This window comes from Schistocerca gregaria, chromosome 8 (assembly GCF_023897955.1).
Source record: "Schistocerca gregaria isolate iqSchGreg1 chromosome 8, iqSchGreg1.2, whole genome shotgun sequence".
Taxonomy (NCBI): Eukaryota; Metazoa; Arthropoda; class Insecta; order Orthoptera; family Acrididae; genus Schistocerca; species Schistocerca gregaria.
Window position 1 is genome coordinate 382,300,236 of NC_064927.1, and position 20,191 is coordinate 382,320,426.

The window sequence follows — 20,191 nt, forward strand, 5'->3', positions numbered from 1 at the left end:
TCTACGAATGCTTCATACGATTCTTGTTTCATATGCTACACTTACAGGCATATCAACCGCTTGTCATCACCGAAAAAATGCAGAAAAACGGGCGCCTTGCATTCTGCTACCTGTCCAACAGCGGGGGCAGATGTATGGCAAGCTCTAGGCTGTGCAGGCGCACCGTGGCCGAGGAGCTGGAGGAGAGATGCCTTCCTTAGCAGCTCCCTGCAGAGTGCGGAAGACCAGAGTGGCCGCGCCGCCGTTGTCAGTGGACGACACGCAATTGCCGAGCCACGGAGAACACGTTGCTTTGCGATGTGCATCCGCCCCGTGGCATACACCGCGAACAGTGGCCCTGTGGCGCAACGGATAACGCGTCTGACTACGGATCAGAAGATTCCAGGTTCGAATCCTGGCAGGGTCGGCATTTTGTTAGTTGCGGGGGCGTAGCTAGGCAATGCATTCGAATGTCTCCACCTTCGTGGAGTGCAATGTTAATCCTGAGCATCTCGCAGCTGCATCTCGAGACGATCGTGGTAAATATCGCTTCGTGCAAGCGTCAGCGTAGCGTCGGTCGAGCAAAGCCGAGACAAGTCAAGCTGAGAGATGATACGCAGTTAATTAAACGGTAGGCGCGTGAAACCGATGCACACAACGCTTTCCAAGTGTCCAATGCCACGCACCGAAAAGGACAGACTGCTGCACGCAGCAGGGTGGCGCAGTGGAAGCGTGCTGGGCCCACAACCCAGAGGTTTGTGGATCGAAACCACGCTCTGCTAAAATTATTCTTTTTCGTTGGTGCTTCGAGCTCGATCATTAAGCTTGGGGTGCGCTGATTCAGCGTCGTCAGTAAACCCTGTGAGTTGTGAAACGATGACGACGTGTGAAGAATACGAGAAACACTTCCTAAGACGCAGACCTTCTTACGATTTTTTAGCAATTACATTCCTTGATCACAAGGGTAATGCTTTTTCGGGCCATACGTGCAACTTTCGCGATATAAAAACCGCACCTCCCCGGCGGGGAATCGAACCCCGGTCTCCCGCGTGACAGGCGGGGTTACTAACCACTATACTACCGAGGAACACGCAGGCGGTCTATATAATGCACGCACATTTCTGGTTCTCAAGTACGTGATACATCTCAAATCTAGCGTCCCGATGCTTCCAGAGTCAGCTGCTACGAAATAAAAGTATGCCCCAGGTGAGGCTCGAACTCACAACCCCGGCATTGCTCACGGCTACTGCCTTATAAGTACCGTGCGCTAACCAATTGCGCCACTGGGGCTACAGCGGAATGGTTTCATGTAGCGGTATTCACTTTGCTGCCAAGCTGTTGTGGCTACAGACCCATCATACGATCATCACCTACGGCCATACTGCCACTTCAGCACCTGTCTACGAATGCTTCATACGATTCTTGTTTCATATGCTACACTTACAGGCATATCAACCGCTTGTCATCACCGAAAAAATGCAGAAAAACGGGCGCCTTGCATTCTGCTACCTGTCCAACAGCGGGGGCAGATGTATGGCAAGCTCTAGGCTGTGCAGGCGCACCGTGGCCGAGGAGCTGGAGGAGAGATGCCTTCCTTAGCAGCTCCCTGCAGAGTGCGGAAGACCAGAGTGGCCGCGCCGCCGTTGTCAGTGGACGACACGCAATTGCCGAGCCACGGAGAACACGTTGCTTTGCGATGTGCACCCGCCCCGTGGCATACACCGCGAACAGTGGCTCTGTGGCGCAACGGATAACGCGTCTGACTACGGATCAGAAGATTCCAGGTTCGAATCCTGGCAGGGTCGGCATTTTGTTAGTTGCGGGGGCGTAGCTAGGCAATGCATTCGAATGTCTCCACCTTCGTGGAGTGCAATGTTAATCCTGAGCATCTCGCAGCTGCATCTCGAGACGATCGTGGTAAATATCGCTTCGTGCAAGCGTCAGCGTAGCGTCAGTCGAGCAAAGCCGAGACAAGTCAAGCTGAGAGATGATACGCAGTTAATTAAACGGTAGGCGCGTGAAACCGATGCACACAACGCTTTCCAAGTGTCCAATGCCACGCACCGAAAAGGACAGACTGCTGCACGCAGCAGGGTGGCGCAGTGGAAGCGTGCTGGGCCCATAACCCAGAGGTTTGTGGATCGAAACCACGCTCTGCTAAAATTATTCTTTTTCGTTGGTGCTTCGAGCTCGATCATTAAGCTTGGGGTGCGCTGATTCAGCGTCGTCAGTAAACCCTGTGAGTTGTGAAACGATGACGTTGTGTGAAGAATACGAGAAACACTTCCTAAGACGCAGACCTTCTTACGATTTTTTCGCAATTACATTCCTTGATCACAAGGGAAATGCTTTTTCGGGCCACACGTGCAACTTTCGCGATATAAAAATCGCACCTCCTCGGCGGGGAATCGAACCCCGGTCTCCCGCGTGACAGGCGGGGATACTAACCACTATACTACCGAGGAACACGCAGCCAGTGTATACAATGCACGCACATTTATGTTTCTCAAGTACGTGATACATCTCAAATCTAGCGTCCCGATGCTTCCAGAGTCAGTTGCTACGAAATAAAAGTATGCCCCAGGTGAGGCTGGAACTCACAACCCCGGCATTGCTCACGGCTACTGCCTTATAAGTACCGTGCGCTAACCAATTGCGCCACTTTTTTTTTCGGCTTACGCGAAAGCTGACGCTTGGAAATGGCTGTATATGTAGAGGACTGGCGCTAGAAGCGACTGGGAGACGCCAAATCGACAAACACACAACGGACTCTTTCATTTGACAGTGGCCGCAGATTGGCCCCTGTGCGTACCGAGAAGCAAGAGAGGGGTCTGCGTGCTGGACAGCAGGATTTCCTCGCAGCAGACTCAAAAACTAAGGAAAAAGGCAAAACTGTCGAATCCAATAGCTCGCGGACTTCCTAGCTGGTCACCCACCTAGTACTAACCACGCCCAATGCTGTCTCCTTGCAGTGACCGGGCATGGACCCGTGTCTTTGGCGTGGCATACAAGTTGGCGAGAACGTCGACAGACGGGCTGACGCCTTTGTCCTTGTACAGATCATCTGGGATTTGCCTTTTAGGGAAGCAAAATGGAATAGCCCTTGGTGGGATCGAACCCACAGCCTCCTCGTTATTAGCATAACACTCTAACTTGGTGAGCTTATTGCCCGCGCAATACGGCCGCTTCAGGACTCCACTACCCCAACCGCTGTTTAATCTATCTTTATTAAGGCCCTGCCATTCATTGAAACACGTACGTGTCACTGTTGACTCATTTTCGCCTGTCGCTTCGAGCCCAGAGCCACAACACAACGACCACGGAAACGTCCGTGAGAAGAGCTAAAACTCGACACAGGAAAAGTATGTTCCGCTATTTCTTTTTGACTGCTCAGCCTATCGGACGTGAGACGCCAGCACTGCTGTCACTGTTTCCCTAGTACAACCTCCATGGCGTGTTTCTGCGTAATTTACTTGTTCTACAACATGAATGGAGTAGGTTAGTTTCTGAATGATTAAAATGCATTGTCAGATGTGAGGTTCGAACCCACGCTCCCTTTCGGGAACCAGAGCTTAAATCTGGCGCCTTTTTTTTAATTTTTTTGTTTTTATCTATTTTGTTATGTCTTTCTTTCTTTTTTTCTGTATTCCTTTTAATCTTTATTTTTTATTTTTTTAGCCACCTCGCCTTTTTATTTTTTATTTTTTTATATTTTCTGTTTTTTTTCACTCTCCCAACTGAGGTTTTTTCCTTTTTTTTTTTTTTTTTTTTTGTATGCATCTGAGCGCTAGGCAGTCGGCGGCGTGGCGCGCAGGGGTCGCAATCCTGAGGCCTGGTCACGATGTCACCGCCATACCCCGCACTCATTCGCATGGTTTTGTGATTTTGTTTTATGGCTATTTGTGTATTGTTCATTTTTGTATTAATTTTCAAAGTGGCATCATGTGCGCCAGTGTTTTTGTACATATAAACAGAAGGCTAAAATAAATCCATGTCTGGTCTTAGGATTACGCAGCACACTATGAAATCCAGCACAGCAGATACTCAAAGTTGGTCTTCGCGTACAAATAATTTTCCCAGTTTCCATGTCGTTTATTAGTATGGTGAATTCTGTTGCCAGATGGCTGATTGTGGATTGCTGCTTCTCAAAACCTTGAGCATGCTATGCGTTTGAAGATGCGTGCTGGTAACGTGGGGGCACCATAGAGCAGGGACATGCCAAACAACCATTTCCCGTAACATAAGTCCTCTTGATAGGAGTAATAGAAGCTGCAGAAAACTCCTGGTTCTTACTAAATCTTTGTGCAGCTTTGATGAAAGATAATGCGAAATGAAAGTAAACAAATGCGGAGCCTCTTCTGGGTGTCGCACTGCGGAACCAAAAGTAAAGTGCTTTCATTGCAAAACGAAAAGGAACACCAAAATACAATTAAATGTTCGAGGCCGAGTGCACGATGCACTCTGTACCGCCTTGTGACCCATGATGCAAATCACCCACATCTGACGGTGCGGAGCAGACCAATCCATGGAAACAATAACAATAATAACAAAGTAGTGAAAAAAAGGAAAACTCTGCCCAATGGATTTAGAAACTTAAATTCTTCCATCACTTAAAGCAATAGTGAGAAAATTTTGGAACTGGTCTTTATACTGTCGCAATTTCTTAATCGCATAGTACTCTTCGATGAGGTACATCTGATAATCGTGTAGCGTTGGCGTTGTATGGACGAGCATGTAATAGACGAACTGGCCCATGAGCCAGACATAACTATTATTCTTAGATTGAGGATAAAGCTGCCAGTCTGGTCGGAGCGCGTCTTGAAGTTGAATGGAAGTATCCGACGTCCAATTAATGACAGCGAGTTTCTTTCGTGTCCACTGCCATATCTGTGTTTGATCCCTGCAGTGGAAGAGATGCGGTAGTGTTTCCACTAGGTTACACTTGGCACAAAACGGGGTGGGCCGCAGCTTGATTTTGTGCAATTTCTCTCCAGTGGGAATCACCTCATTGACAGCGTCATACCAAACAGATCGAACTCTGGAACGAAGGAACGGATAACTAATGTTCTTCCATATATTTCTCCAGTTTATGCCTAAAAATTTCTCCTCAATTGGGTTATCCAGCTGTCGTTTAGTAAGAGCACGATAGATCTCCGCCGTGTGGAACGGATGCGGGTTATCCTGAACATAGCTGAGCTCCACATAATATCGCCGGACATAGCTGAGCTCAGGATGAATGTGTCCCACATACGTTGGCGCAGACAAATCCTTTGGACGTAAGGTCTTGAAAAGATGTTCCGTGGGGCTATTTTGGTTACTGTGTAGTGTGCGGGAAGTACGAGTTAAAAAAGTAGCCACACATTGGGATTCAACGACTTTGACGCCTAAGCCACCTCGGGAATTAAGTAACGAGGTAGCTTTAAAGGAAACTTTAAAGATGTTCCCTCTCCAGACATACCAGCAAGGAAGTGCTAAAATTTTTTTTCGCAATGGCTGTTGGGATTGGTAAAACAGCGGCAGTATGATAGAACTTACTGAAAACGTAACTATTAATAAACTGTGCCCTCTGCATGCGGTCTAAAGACCGCATGTTATGTTCTTTGATCACCGCACGTAAGATGGTAAGCTTGCGTTCCCAATTCGCGTTGAGCATTGCCTGGGGATTTGGTGATATAACCAGGCCTAGATGCCACAGATCTTCGGTCTTCTCCAACCAAGAAATATCGATGTAGTTTGGATTACGACCCAACGGCATGATTTTGGACTTTCGCTCATTAAGTCTGGCGCCACAAGCGACAGAGTACTGATGGACAATCCGTCGTACTGACCCCAGCTTTTCGGTGGTAGTAATAATCACACTGATATCGTCGGCATAGGCGTGGCAGACCGTTTTGGTGTTTAACGTTTGCAACCCATGTAAAGTTATGTAAAACTTTTTAAGAAGTGGCTCTATAGCGATCGAGAATAAAGTCATGGAAAGGGGGCACCCTTGTCGTACTGCTTGTCGTATAGGCACAGGGGCGGTCAACTGGCCGTTAACCTTCACGCGTGAAGACGTTCCGCAGATACATTTCTTAATAAGCTGTCGAAAACGCTGATTGAATCCCATTTTACTCATTGTGCGCAATAAAAAACCGTGATTAATTCTGTCAAACGCCTTATCGAAGTCGAGAAACAGTAACGCCAAATCAGTGTTGGTAATCCAAGTTAAAGAAGCCAGGTCACGATATTCACACAGGGCATTTAACATAGATCGACCACTGACTGCACTCGTCTGATAAGGGCCAAGTACTTTGCCAAGAAGCACTTTAAGCCTGTTGTTTATAATCCTAGTCAAGATCTTGAAATCGGAGTTAAGCAACGTAATGGGCCGAAAATCATTTAACATAGTCGGATTTGATGTTTTAGGAACCAGGACAACCATTCCTTGCGTGAACTTCGGGGGGAAGGCAGCATGCGAGAGCAATTCATTGTACATTGCGGTCAATTCGTCGCCGATCACATCCCAATACCGTGAATAAAATTCGACCGGTAAGCCGTCTAAGCCGGCAGCTTTGTTCTTGGCAGCGCACGCAATAATGGACTTAACTTCAGAGTTGGTGACATTGGCCAAGAGATCAGCGTTATCATCCTGATCCACTGTGGAGGCGATGTCATTTAAAAAATAATCCCCCGCCGATAGATCGGTATCTGACTCGGAATAATGTTGTCGAAAATAATTGAAGACATACGCCTTGATAGCACCCTGCTCATTGTACAGATGCCCCCCCAGCATCCTTAAGATGAGCAATAAGTTTTTGTTTACCACGTTTCTTTTCCCGTATGATGTGGAATAACGATGTGGACTCGTGAGAAACGTCATCAGAAGAGCGCGATCGTACCCGATTGCCAACAAGTGCTTCACGAACTAAAGCTGTAAGTTTTCCTTTGATACGCTTGATGCGGATCAGGTTGTCGGACAATGCGGAGGGATCGCTGTACAGCTGGCGTAAACCGAGGAAATAAAATTCTAGAGACCGTTTCCTCCAATAAGCCCTGGTCCTGGCAAACTGGCAAAGACATTTCTGAATCCGCGGTTTAACAAAATCCGTCCACCAAAGAATGCGCTCCCTATACCGAGCTTCCCTCTGGAGGCACTGCTGCCAGGTGGCAACGAGGCAACGCCGTAAGTCCGCTTCTTCCAGCAGCGAGACATTCAGCTGCCACGTGCCGCGTCCCAAAAATGTCTTCTGTCGCACATGCCGTAACGTTATGTGGTATGCGGAGTGGTCACTAAAACTGAGCGGCCATAGTTCACAATCACGAATGGTATTTAAAAGATCTTGAGAAACATAAAACCTATCCAGACGGCTGGAAGAAGCAGCGCTCACATAGGTATATCCCATCGTGTGTGGTCGAAGGTGACACCAACTATCTTTTAAATGCAGTCCATCTGTTAATATTAGTAGCTCGGGACTAAAATTAAAATTCGGACTTTGATCTGCTTTGCGCAAAACGCAGTTGTAATCCCCACCCAGGATGATCTTCAGACGAACGTTTGTCAATAATGGCACAACTTCAGCCCTAAAAAAATCACTTCTGTCCCTTCTGCCAGCGGACCCTGTCGGGGCGAACACGTACAGGAGAAGCAAATCCTGTAATTGGGCGCAATGCCGCGCCCGTTTCTAAAATCGCTGTAGGTTGGTAAGCGATGCCAGCTTTGAATAAAATCGCAGTTCCCGCCTCAGTGCCTAGATTTAATATGGCATCATACCCAGGTATTTCTAAAACCTTGGGTGACACAACTTCTTGGAAGAAAACTATATCGATATCTGCTGCATGTAGATAGTCGGTCAAACATTTAAGTTTGACATCGGATGCGATCCTATTTAAATTAACTGTGGCAAGTGTATAATCTTGCATGGTGGGGATAGGAAGGGTCCGTTTTATTCACTGTCGTCGGCCCAAGACTTTTCGGATGGCGTATGCTGACGGCCAGTATCCATCAGCTCAGGACTCGGACGGTCGACATGCATGTCCATATCGGCCTCCCCCACCTGGCGCGCGACGGAACCCATTTCATCTGTGCTGCCGCGTTCATTGCCGTCTTTTCGAATCTGCTTTATAGTGCGCTGCAGTTTCTTTTCCAGAGTGCGGATCTCCTCCTCACTCTGCTTCCGTGCCGACCGCTTAGATTTCCCCGTTCTTTGGGGAGGTGCGTCGGCGTCAGAAACGGTTTTGGCATCCGTCAAGAGGCTGTGTGTAGAGCCTTCCTCAGATTGGTCACTACCGGGAGGGAGGGGTGTGGGGGGCGCAACGTCAGGGGTGCAAGAAACGCGCGACCTGTCGCCACCATCCGACAACTGTTTCAGCTCAGCGAATGTGGTTGGAGTAGTGACGAGAGTCGGTCCTGCATGGTCGGCACGACGGCCGACAGCCGTGGAAACCTGCAGGTGTGCAGCGTGGCTGTCGGTATCGGTGACGTCACAACGAACGGGACATCCGGGGGTTGTCGCAGAGTTGTTGACAATAACCGCGCCGGCGTCTGGGGTCACCGCAGCCGGTTGGTGGAGCGTCGGGTGTGTCGCAGGCGACTCCATCAGAGTCTGGGCGTAAGACAACCGATTGCCATCTTGCCCATCGAGAGGCGTAAGACGATGTTGCATTCCTCGTCGACCCGCCCGGACACGGGGACAAGCAGATTTTAAATGGTCGGTAGAACCACAAATTGCGCAAGTTCTCGGTTGTCCTTCGTACATCACAAGCGCTCGAAAACCCTGCACCAAAATGTTGGACGGTATGTGCTTCGTCGAATCAATTTTCGCATTGAAATGTCTGTTACCCCTCCATTGCTCGGCATGAATTTGCAAGACATTACCGAAGGGAGACAAAGCTTGCCGAATTCTATCGAAGATAACTTCGAAAGGCATATTAAATATCCGGACGGTTCGTAGCCCTAGGCCAGCATGACTAACAGACACTTTACATATTTCGCCTTTAGAATTCACAAAATCCACTGTGCCCTCCGTGAGGGTCATAATACGAACGCAAGGATCGTCACTAACAAATTTTACATACACAGCGTTAGCAAGAAAATCATACGAAAAGCCAAGAACTTCTTCATCTCACAGTCCTAATCGATCGTAAAACCAGTCAACGAAATCGTGAACATGAGGTCGAGCATATCCATACGGAAATCAAAATCGTAGCGTGTAACGTCTCAACTCATGTTCCATCACTTTCTTGAAGTAGTACTTACAGTAGCAAAAGCTGCGGGCGACGCCAAGCTCAGGCGAAGCGACCACTACCACACGTCTGCTCACGGCCGCGGCCGCGGCGGAACTGCTGGGACTACAGCGGAATGCTTTCAGTTAGCGGTATTCACTTTGCTACCAAGCTGTTGTGGCTACAGACCCATCATACGATCATCACCTGCGGCCATACTGCCACTTCAGCACCTGTCTACGAATGCTTCATACGATTCTTGTTTCATATACTACACTTACAAGCATATCAACCGCTTGTCATCACCGAAAAAATGCAGAAAAACGGGCGCCTTGCATTCTGCTACCTGTCCAACAGCGAGGGCAGATTTGTGGCAAGCTCTAAGCTGTGCAGGTGCACCGTGGCCGAGCAGCTGGATGAGAGATGCCCTCCGCAGCAGCTCCCTGGACAGTGCGGAAGACCAGAGTGGCCGCGCCGCCGTTGTCAGTAGACGACACGCAATTGCCGAGCCACGGAAAACACGTTGCTTTGCGATGTGCACCCGCCCCCTGGCACGAAATGCAAACAGTGGCCTTGTGGCGCAACGGATAACGCGTCTGACTACGAATCAGAAGGTTCCAGGTTCGAATCCTGTGCATGGTCGTCATTTTGTTAGTTGCGGGGGCGTAGCTAGGCAGTGCATTCGAAAGTCTCCACCTTCGTGGAGTGCATTGTTAATCCTGAGCATCTCGCAGCTGCATCTCGAGACGGTCGCGGCTAATATTTCGTTTTGCAAGCGTCAGCGTAGCGTCAGTCGAGCAAAGTCGAGACAAGTCAAGCTGAGAGATGATATGCAGTTAATTAAACGGTAGGCGCGTGAAACTGAGGCAGGCAACGCTTTCCAAGTGTCCCATGCCACGCACCGAAAAGGGTGGACGCTTGCCCGCAGCAGAGTGGCGCAGTGGAAGCGTGCTGGGCCAATAACTCAGAGGTCCGTGGGTCGAAACCATGCTCTGCTAAAATTATTTTGTTTCTTGGGAGCTTCGAGCTCGATGATTATGCTTGAGGTGCGCTGATTCAGCGTCGACAGCAAACTCTGTGAGTTGTGAAACGACGACGTCTTGTGAAGAATACGAGAAAAACTTCCTAACACGCTGATTTTCTTATGATTTCTTACCAATTACATTCCTTGATCACAACGGCAATGCTTTTTCGGGCCACACATGCAACTTTCGCGACATGAAAATCGCGTCTCTCCTGCGGAGAATCGAACCCCGGTCTCCCGCGTGACAGGCGGGAATACTAACCACTATACTGCCGACGAACACGCAGTCGGCGTATACTATGCACGCTCATTTATGGTTCTCAAGTACGTGATACATCTCAAATCTAGTGTTCCGATGCTTCCAGAGTCAGCTGCTACAAAATAAAAGTATGCCCCAGGTGAGGATCGAACTCACAACCCCGGTATTGCTCACGGCTACTGCCCTATAAGTACCGTGCGCTAACCAATTGCGCCACTTATTTTTTTTATTTTTATTTTTTTTTCTATTTCGGACCTCCTTCCTGCCCTACAGACCGTCCTTCCGCTCGCCATTTGTGCCTTCTTCGGATAGCTTCAGTGGTATGTGTGGTCCATATGAGATAGGTGAGTGACGAAGTAAATGTATACAAGTAAATAAAATCCCTGGTTTTGGGGTTATGGAAAGAAAATAGGTCCGCTACATTCTTCCATCATTGTGCGGGAGCGATTTTTATAGGAGAGCCACGCGTACTTCAGCCTGCTGGCGTCTCATGTGTGCGTCAGCAACCTATTAGTGCTGCGACACGAGGGCAGAGGGTAAACGAAATAGCCACCTTGTTGGCGTAAAATGAATAAGAAACTTAATAGATAATTTCATAAAGAAAAAAAAGGAATCCTGAGATTGAACAACATGTCGTTTGATCGTTCTTCAGCTCTGTCGGTAAGACAATGTTCGGTTCAAGAGATTTGCGTATATGTCTTTGTATTTCTTTTGTCGTTCGAGCTTTTGATGTTTTGTCATCAGTTACAGCCAATAATCCGCTTCACTTTTCGTCATAGCCGTTGGGATGTAATGGAGTGTCAGTCCTTTGAGCCAGTTGGCTGACCTTCTTTTAGTGTTAGGATATGGCACGTCATCAGCCAGAAGGACGTGTGTCGGTGTAACCGCGTTAGGTGACGTACGGAGCACATGTGCTAGTTTTTGCCTGAAGAGATTCCACACGTCTTTCACATCGTCACAGACGAAGCGATGTTCTTCAGTGTCGGTGACATTGCAGCTGGAACAGTTTGGTGTGTGTGCCAGACGTATCGCGTGCAATTTGGAGTTGGTTGGGATTTTTCTATTGACTGCGAGGTACCACGTAGATCGCACATTGGATGGTAGATGGGGGTCAGATATGATGTCCCATATGTTTTTCCAATTATAATGTCGAAACTTGTTTCCTATTCGATTGCGCAATTTTCCTTCCAGAAAGGTGTTTTAAACCTCCTTAACCCGATATATGTCCTTCTCCGGTATTCTATGGCGTACATAGCTGTATTCCACCAGAAAATGTTTATAGTGGTACAGCTCGTGGGAGATGTTCTGCACATCGATTGGTGGATCTCTGCTGACTGGGGTGATTTCACGTAAGAGATGAGCCACTAAGGTCCGCGGTGATCGTTGCCACTGTTTACAAGTTTTGCTAACGTAGAGCGCTTGCGCTTTAAGGTAGATGTCTGTCAGTTGTAGCCCTCCATTGCGTGTCGGTAGCGTCAAGGTATCATATGAAACCTTAAATATCTGACATCTGCTGACAAAATAACCAAGCGCTGCTTGCATTTGGTGTGCTATGGTTCGTGGCAGAGGCAGCACTTGAGCAACATAGTTGACTTTGGAAGTGATGTATGTATTGGCCAGTTGCACTTTTTGTATTAGGTTTAAATTACGCAAGCTGTGTTGTTTTATGCTTGCCCGTAACGTGGCAAGTAATTTTCGATAATTGAGAGCGGCCGTGCGGCGGATATTACTCGTATATTCTATTCCAAGGCATTTTATTTTTTCCACAGTGTTGATACGTCCAGCGGCTCTGATCTTTATACCCCGACCAAGATTCATAAGACGAGATTTATTGCGGTTGAGTTTAGCTCCTGACGCCAGTTCGTAGGTCGCCACAACTTCAAGTACTGTTTCCACCTCGCTTTCGTCAGTCACAAGTACCCCTACATCGTCCTCGTAGGCTTGACATATGATCTTCTGTCCGTGTATATTGAATCCACGGAGTTGCTGAGTCAGGGATACTAAGAGAGGTTCAAGCGCAATCGCGAAAAGCGTCATGGACATTGGGCAACCTTGTCTTACCGAACTCTGAATATTAATCAGGTGACTGAATTGTCCGTAGACACTGATTCTTGACGTGCTATTCGTCAGTATGTTTTTCACGGAGGCTATAATTTTCTGGGGGAAGTGCATGGATGTCATACACCGGAGCAGGTACGAATGATTAACTTTATCAAAAGCTTTTTCAAAGTCAAGCGACATCAGAGCACAGCGAATGTTGCAGGCTTCCGATATCGCTATAATGTCTCTGTAGTTGCATAAGGTCTGGAATATCGTTCTGTCCTTTCCTACACTTGTCTGGTAGGCTCCTGTCACTGTACGAATAACAGAATTGAACCTTTGCATCATGATACGGGCGAAGATTTTATAATCACTATTGAGAAGTGTTGTGGGTCGAAGATTCTCCACGGTTTTGCCTCCTGGTGCTTTGGAGACTAAGACCACTGTACCTTCACAGAATTCCTTCGGAAGGTCAGTGTCGGCATTTAGTATTTCATTGCATACGAGTGTCAATTTAGCAATTACTTGTTCGCGAAAAGTTTGATAAAATTCAGCGGGTAGCCCATCTGGTCCAGGTGATTTGTTCTTTGGGCTCCTCGAGATGGCATCTTCGACGTCTTCGTCTGTTATTCTTGCTGCGAGCACATCAGCTTCTGGAGTGAGTCGCTCTGTCGTCCTAGCAGTGCGAGCTTGCTGCGCTGTTTCATCTGTCTGTGTAATGACCAGCAATTCACTAAAGTGTCGATGGATCTCGTCTCGTATTGCAGCTTGATCTGTCAAGAGTCTCCCGTCTGCAGTTTTTAGTTCCGTCAGAATTTTCCGTTTTTGTCTTTTGTTCTCTTGGAGGATGTGGTACATCGATGTTGTTTCTTCTCGTGTACCGTTCTGCAAACGCGTTCGTATTTTGCAGCCTTCGAGATGGTGTCTCTGCAGGGTGAGCAATTTTGCTTTTATTCTGTTGATTTGCCCATAATTTGTTATGACTGTAGCATCCCGAACGCACAAGTCTCTCAGACAGCTGAAATAAAAGTCTAATGTCCGCTTCCGCCAGGCGACTTTTTTACGGGAGTAAGTTTTCATTGTCTTTATTATTGCGGGCTTCCCGCAGTTTAGCCACCAATTCAGCGCCGTACCGTACAAGTGGATCTTCCTTTCACATTCTGCCCAAGTGATGTGGAAGGCGGCGTGACATCCAGGATCCGAAAGATGAGTAACGTTTAGCTTCCACTGACCTCTCGCCCTGTAATTACCTTGTTTATCTAAATTTACCGTACATATGTACGCGATATGATCAGAGAAAATCGTGGGCCATAGCTCGGACTGTAAAACGTGTCTCCTTAAATTGTATGTTGCGTAAATCCTGTCGATACGACTGGCAGAATGGCTGGTGATATCGGTGAAACCTAGCCTATCACCGTGTTTTAGTTCCCAAGTATCAAACAGATGGAAGACTGTGACGGTGTCCTCCAGCTCCAGAGATTTGTTAAAATTTGGCGTCTGATCTTTGGGACTCAGCGCGCAGTTAGAGTCACCCGCAAACATTATTTGTTCAAATCGCACCGCGAAAAGGGGGGTGATGTCCTCCTTGAAAAATTCGGCCCTACGGCGTTTGCTTCCGGTTCCTGACGGGGCATATATGTTGATAAACCTGGTGTTTATCGTGACAGCGAGACCTCTACTGTTCGGCAGTTGCGCCACGTCTGTAAATAGGATCCCCTCTTTAGTCATAATCGCTGTGCCGAGGCTATTGTCATTGCCAGGATTGATGACGGCGTTGTAGCCAGTGATGTCGTCCAAACGGATAGCCATTACTTCTTGCAGCATTAAGATGTCAATATCAGCGGCGTACAGAAAATATTGGAAATTTCTCAGATTGAGGGTGCTGCTAATTTTATTGATATTCAAGGTCGCAATTCTGTACGCCTGCAAGGACGTCACGTCGACTATACCGTGTCAGGTGGGATACTGATTGCCAAGGGAAGTGGATGCTTGCTCCACTTAGAAGAAGTCGGCATCATCATCTGCTGCACGAGCGTCTTTGATGGTGGTTTGTTGCCGGGTGGACACATCCTGTCGACGGTCGGGTGCCGTCCGTCCTGAACGTTGTGCTATGTCAGCCATCTCTGCATCATGGATTTGCTCCTCCATGTCATCAGCCCTGTCTCGCGTGCACGTAACTTACCGCGTGTCCATGTTTGGTACAGGTGGAAGGTCTTTTAGACTAGCTGTACCGTCTAGAATGTGGATTCCACGGTCGGGGTCAGTGTCCTCATTTCGAGTCTTCTTTTTTGTTGTTCGATCTTCCAGAGGAGTTGCCTGTGTCGTCTCCGCCAGTTCTTGGCCTATTTGTTTCGCCTTTTCACGCAGAATTGGCGCGACTTCTGCTGCTCCCTGAAGGGCGATTCGACGTTTCTTCCGTTCCTTTGGTGAAACAGTTGTAGGCTGCTGGTCATTATCCTCCGACATGGCAACCGTATCCTCTTTGTGTTGCCCGACTTCTTCGAGTGATTTGCACATGCCTTCTTCTGCCGTCTTAGCCTGGTCTTGTTCTGCACGCCTGTCAGTTTCTTCGTCTTGTGAGTGTGCTGGACCTGTAGCTTCTGTGCTGCTGGTATCCATGGCTACGTTACCATTGGGAACGACGGCTTAAGCAACTACCGCCCTGTCGAAACACATGTCTGGGACGACGTCACTGCGAATTGCGGCGGCGTACGTCACGGGTAGCGTGGCCATTTGACTAGGCGGGTCTCGCTCCCCAGTCGGCAGTTGCGTCACACGCCGTTGAACACACTGCGCGCGGACGTGTTGGGTCGAACCACAACCCGAGCAAGTTCTCGGCTGGCCATCGTAAATAATGATCGCTCTATATCCACCAATCCAGAGATACGACGGGATATGTTTCAGCATGTCAATCTTAACTTGCCTGACTCCATTTAAGACTGGATACTTGTGCAAGCTAGACCATTTTTCGGCGACATTGCTGATAATGGCGCCATAGTCTCTCAGTTTTTTGTTAATCTCCTCGGGCGTTATTTCAAAGGGGAGCTCAAAGATTCGAACCGTTCGTATTCCCTTTCCGGCACGCGAAACCGTGACCTGCCCTATGTGTCCGTCTGAATGTTTGAATTTTGCCACCCCACCACATGCTTCTACAATTTGGTCGCACTTGTCAGAACTGGATTACTTAAGGAACTGACAAGCGACAGGTGTATTCCAATCAATCCATCCACTTTGATCTGAAAAGTTTCTTCGATAAGTGCCTCAACTTCGTAAGATTTCGGTCGGGCGTAGTTCGGATCGAAAATCAACTTCAAAGTATTGCGTCGCGTTGTGTGATCCGTTATGTCATTCTAGAAATTTGATCGTGAACTATGACTAACGCAGAAAGCGCGCACTCACCACACAGCGCCGGCCGCTCGCAGGGACGATGTAAACACCGCAACAGCATCTCCGCACGACCGCACAGCACGGCCGCCGGCGACGGAATGTTTGCCACTGGGGCTACAAGCAGGGTGCTTTCAGTTAGCGGTATTCGCTTTGCTACCAACCTGTTGTGGCTACAGACCCATCATACGACCGTCACCTGCGGCCATACTGCGACTTTAGCACCTGTCTACGGATGCTTCTTACGATTCTTGTTTCATACGCTACACTTGCAAGCATATAAACCGCTTGTCAGCCTCGAAAAATTATAGAAAAACGGGCGCCTTGTCTCCTGCTACCTGTCCAACAGCGAGGGCAGTTGTGTGGCAAGCTCTAAGCTATGCAGTCGCACCGTGGCCGAGCAGCTGGAGGAGAGATGCCTTCCGCAGCAGCTCCCTGCAGAGTGCGGAAGACCAGAGTGGCCGCGCCGCCGTTGTCAGTGGACGACACGCAATTGCCGAGCCACGGAGAACACGTTGCTTTGCGATGTGCACCCGCCCCGTGGCATTAACCGCCAACAGTGGCCCTGTGGCGCAACGGATAACGCGTCTGACCACGGATCAGAAGATTCCAGGTTCGACTCTTGGGAGGGTCGGCATTTTGTTAGTTGCGGGGGCGTAGCTAGGCAGTGCATTCGAATGTTTCCACCTTCGTAGAGTGCAATGTCAATCCTGAGCATCTCGCAGCTGCATCTCGAAACGATCGTGGTAAATATCGCTTCGTGCTCGAGACAAGTCAAGCTGAGAGTTATCAAATAGTTAATTAAACGGCAGGCTACGCAGACAACGCTTTTCCAAGTGTTCCATGTCACGCACTGAAGAGGGCGGGCGCCTGGACGCAGCAGAGTGGCGCAGTGGAAGAGCGCTGGGCCCGTAACCCAGAGGTCCGTGGATCGGAACCACGCTGTGCTAAAATTATTTTTTGTATGGTTGCATCGAACTCGAAACTTAAATCCACACTGTTCGATGGAGGGTGCCGATTCAGCTTCAGATTGTCCGCAGTACCGTTTCTACGAGCACTGCGCAGTGCAGCGATACCTAACTGTAATTCTGGAGCAAAGACGTCATGGAGAAAAGAATATGATATCCACTGCCCAAGATGTAGCGACTTATAAGGTTTTGCAGCAACTGCGCTTCTTGATCAAGAAAGTTAACGCTCATTTGGGCGACACGTGCAACCTTCGTGTAGTCTTCTTCGGTCTTCCGCGTGACATGTGGGGTTACTAACCACTATACTACCGATGACGACGCGGTACGTGCCTTCTGTACACGTTATTCTTTCGCAAGCAGGACATACCTCTTAATTCGTTCGGCCCGATGCTTTCAGAATCGACTCCTACGAAATGAAAGTATGCCCCAGGTGAGGCTCGAACTCATAACCCCGGAATTGCTCACGGCTGCTGCCTTATAAGTACCGTGCGCTAACCAATTGCGCCACTGGGGCTACGGCCCTGTGTTCTCAGTTAACAGTATTCACTGTACTGCGAAAGTGTTTGCGAAGGTGCTGGCACTAATCAATACATTCTTCAAATATTTACAAGCTGTGGGGCATCACCTTCTGAAAATAAAAGATTACTTGACATTAAATGACATGGATGATGAAAGAGTTGGATAACACAACAGACTGTACTGTGGAAGTCAAGAAATGTCATCAGAGCCAAAATGTGTTCACTTTCAAGAAAAAGGTAAGCTCCTCTAGCAACAAGTTAACAAGTATTTGCAATATAGTAAGAAAAATAAAACCATAAAAATAAATCAAGGAAATGAATAAAATAATGAAGAAATTCCTTAAAGATTCTTAACAAAGTGACCGAAGACAGCCTCAAACCCGCAGAAAATGTTGCTTCAGCTGAACTGATGGACTCCGTAACACGATATTGATGTGGCATGTGATGTCAGGTGAGCAATAACAAGAGAGAGAACAGAACATTAAAAATGTAATCTTTTTTAGAAAGTTGTTTCTGGTGACTGATTTTTAGTGTAACATGAGGTCTAGAGTAGTCTGGAGATTGACAGTTTGGCTGTGAGTCGATGAAGTATCTATCACTTCGGTTAATTGAAACTTTTTTCTATGTTACAAAAGATAACTTAGATTTGAACTCCTCTTTAGCAGACAGCCTATATAGTTTCAAAGAAAAGCCTCCCAGCCTCCCAAAACTGGTTTGATAAAATTCCACTTCATTTTATGTATCCAAAAGAAGTTTTTAGAATTGTAAGCCCTCTTAAAAATAAACGTGCAAGTAGTTACATTGAAATCAGAGATACTTTCCCAGAAGAACAAACACAGTGTCAAGTTATTTCACACGACAGCAGACAAGAAGAGTTACAAGTGTATCAATTGAACTATACATTTATTCAGTCAGGGATCACCCAATAATGGCGTAGGATTGGTCATTATACAACAACGAAAATAATTAGTTTAGTATACAAACGTATAGAATATATAACGATGTTTTTACGAGGACAGAAAATGTAGCCAGCCAAGGCATAACAGAAGGAACAATCTACACCTAATACATACTCCGTAAGCCACCACATAATGCACGTCAGATGGTACCCTGTACCACTAATAGTCTTTCCCCTTCCTGTTCCAGTCGCAAACAGAGCATGAGAAAAATTAATGTCTACATGCCACCTTTATTAGCCCTAATTTCTCATATCTCATCTTCGTAATCTTTACGCGAGATGTATTTGGAGGCAGTAGAATACTTTTGCAGACAGTTTCTTTTGTGACGGCTCCCAAACCTAAGGTCCTCGGCGGTAGTTTTGGGGCAGCCACCACAAATTGAATAAAGTGTGGGTAGTGACCAGGATGTAGCTGTCTGTTGGCCGAAAAATTATTAATGAGAAGAATTGCGCCAGCTAGAATGAAGAGATAACTTGTCTTTATTTCTGACGAAACGTGCCGCAGCAATACAAGTCCAAGTAATATCCAAGAGTAATCCGTGTGCTGAGCCTAGTCGAATACAATAGCAAATATCACACTGCAATGGCTCCGCTATAAACTCCACGAAAGGCTAGCAATCGACAATCGACAAGAGACTGTCCCTCTCGGGGCCAGCGCTACTCATGTGCAAAAGGCAGACGCTGCGGACCCGAGCTCAGCCATGGCGCGACCTCTTCCGTCAGCGGTAACGCCCTGAGACGCTGACGGCCGCGACAGGAACTGTGGCCAGCGATGTCAAGGTCAGGGTGAGCGTGCGCGAGTTGGTTGGTTGGTTGGGGCCGTGGATACAGTTTCAAATACGGCTCTCTAAATTTTCTCAGTAATGTTCCTCGTAAAGAATATCACCATCCCTCCAAGGATTGCCACTTGAGTTTCTGAAGCACCTCTCTAACACTAATGTATGTATTCGAACCTACTATTAACAATCACCTCTGAGTTGCTTCGATACCTTCTTTTAATCCAAACCGGTACGGATCCCAAGTACTCGAGCAATACTCAAGAACAGGTCGCAATTGTGTCCCACATGCAACCTCCTTTACAAATGAACCACATTTTCTCAAAGCTTTATCAACAAACTATACAGTCGACCATTTGCCATCCCTACTACATATTCTCACATGCTTGTTCCATTTCATATCACTTTGCAACTTTATACCCAGATATTTGAACGACAGTACTGCGTCAAGCAGGATACTATTAATCATGTTCCTGAACATTTTTGGTTTCTTCAGCAGGGCACTATTAATGCTGTATCTGAGCATTATTGGTTTGTTTTTCTACTCATCCACATTAACTTATATTTTTTTCTACACCAACTACAAATTTTGTCTAAGCCATCTTTTTTTCCTCCTAGAGTAACTCAACTTCAACAACTTCCTGTACACCAAGCACCAGTAAACAACCGCAGACTTCCGTCCTTCCTGCCTGCCAAATAATTTATGTATATAGCAAATAACAACACTCCCCGGGGCCTTCCCGACAGTACCCTTGTTTTGATGAACACTCGGCTCAGCATTGAGGACAACATACTGGGTTCTATAACACAGGAAGTCTTCGAGGCACTTAACAATGGAGCACTGTATCAAATGCTTTCCATAAATCTAGAAACATGGAATATGCCTACTGCCTTCATCCATAGTTTACACTAAATCATGTGAGAACAGGGCAAGCCGAGTTTCGTACAAGCAATGCTTTCTAAAACCTTGCTGATTCATGGACATAAGCTTCTCAGTCGCAAGAAAATTTAGTATACTCAAACTGAGAATATGTTCACGGATTCTGTAGCAAACCAATGTTAGGAGTGTTTCCTTGTAAAT

General features: G+C 47.3%; 7 non-coding genes across 7 annotated transcripts; 3 read left to right on the top strand and 4 right to left on the bottom strand.

Annotated features, from left to right (window-relative positions):
* Nucleotides 1–333: 333 nt before the first annotated feature.
* Nucleotides 334–406, top strand: Trnar-acg (transfer RNA arginine (anticodon ACG)). The gene has a single exon. It is a non-coding gene; the product is annotated as a tRNA-Arg (tRNA).
* A 588-nt stretch (nucleotides 407–994) lies between these two features.
* On the bottom strand, nucleotides 995–1,066 carry Trnad-guc (transfer RNA aspartic acid (anticodon GUC)). Its single transcript has one exon. It is a non-coding gene; the product is annotated as a tRNA-Asp (tRNA).
* A 111-nt stretch (nucleotides 1,067–1,177) lies between these two features.
* Nucleotides 1,178–1,269, bottom strand: Trnai-uau (transfer RNA isoleucine (anticodon UAU)). The gene is given in 2 exon segments: nucleotides 1,178–1,213; nucleotides 1,232–1,269. It is a non-coding gene; the product is annotated as a tRNA-Ile (tRNA).
* A 442-nt stretch (nucleotides 1,270–1,711) lies between these two features.
* Nucleotides 1,712–1,784, top strand: Trnar-acg (transfer RNA arginine (anticodon ACG)). Its single transcript has one exon. It is a non-coding gene; the product is annotated as a tRNA-Arg (tRNA).
* Nucleotides 1,785–2,372: 588 nt separating this feature from the next.
* On the bottom strand, nucleotides 2,373–2,444 carry Trnad-guc (transfer RNA aspartic acid (anticodon GUC)). Its single transcript has one exon. It is a non-coding gene; the product is annotated as a tRNA-Asp (tRNA).
* A 7,308-nt stretch (nucleotides 2,445–9,752) lies between these two features.
* Trnar-acg (transfer RNA arginine (anticodon ACG)) lies at nucleotides 9,753–9,826 on the top strand. Its single transcript has one exon. It is a non-coding gene; the product is annotated as a tRNA-Arg (tRNA).
* Nucleotides 9,827–17,280: 7,454 nt separating this feature from the next.
* On the bottom strand, nucleotides 17,281–17,372 carry Trnai-uau (transfer RNA isoleucine (anticodon UAU)). Its single transcript is given in 2 exon segments — nucleotides 17,281–17,316; nucleotides 17,335–17,372. It is a non-coding gene; the product is annotated as a tRNA-Ile (tRNA).
* Between the last annotated feature and the right edge of the window lie 2,819 nt (nucleotides 17,373–20,191).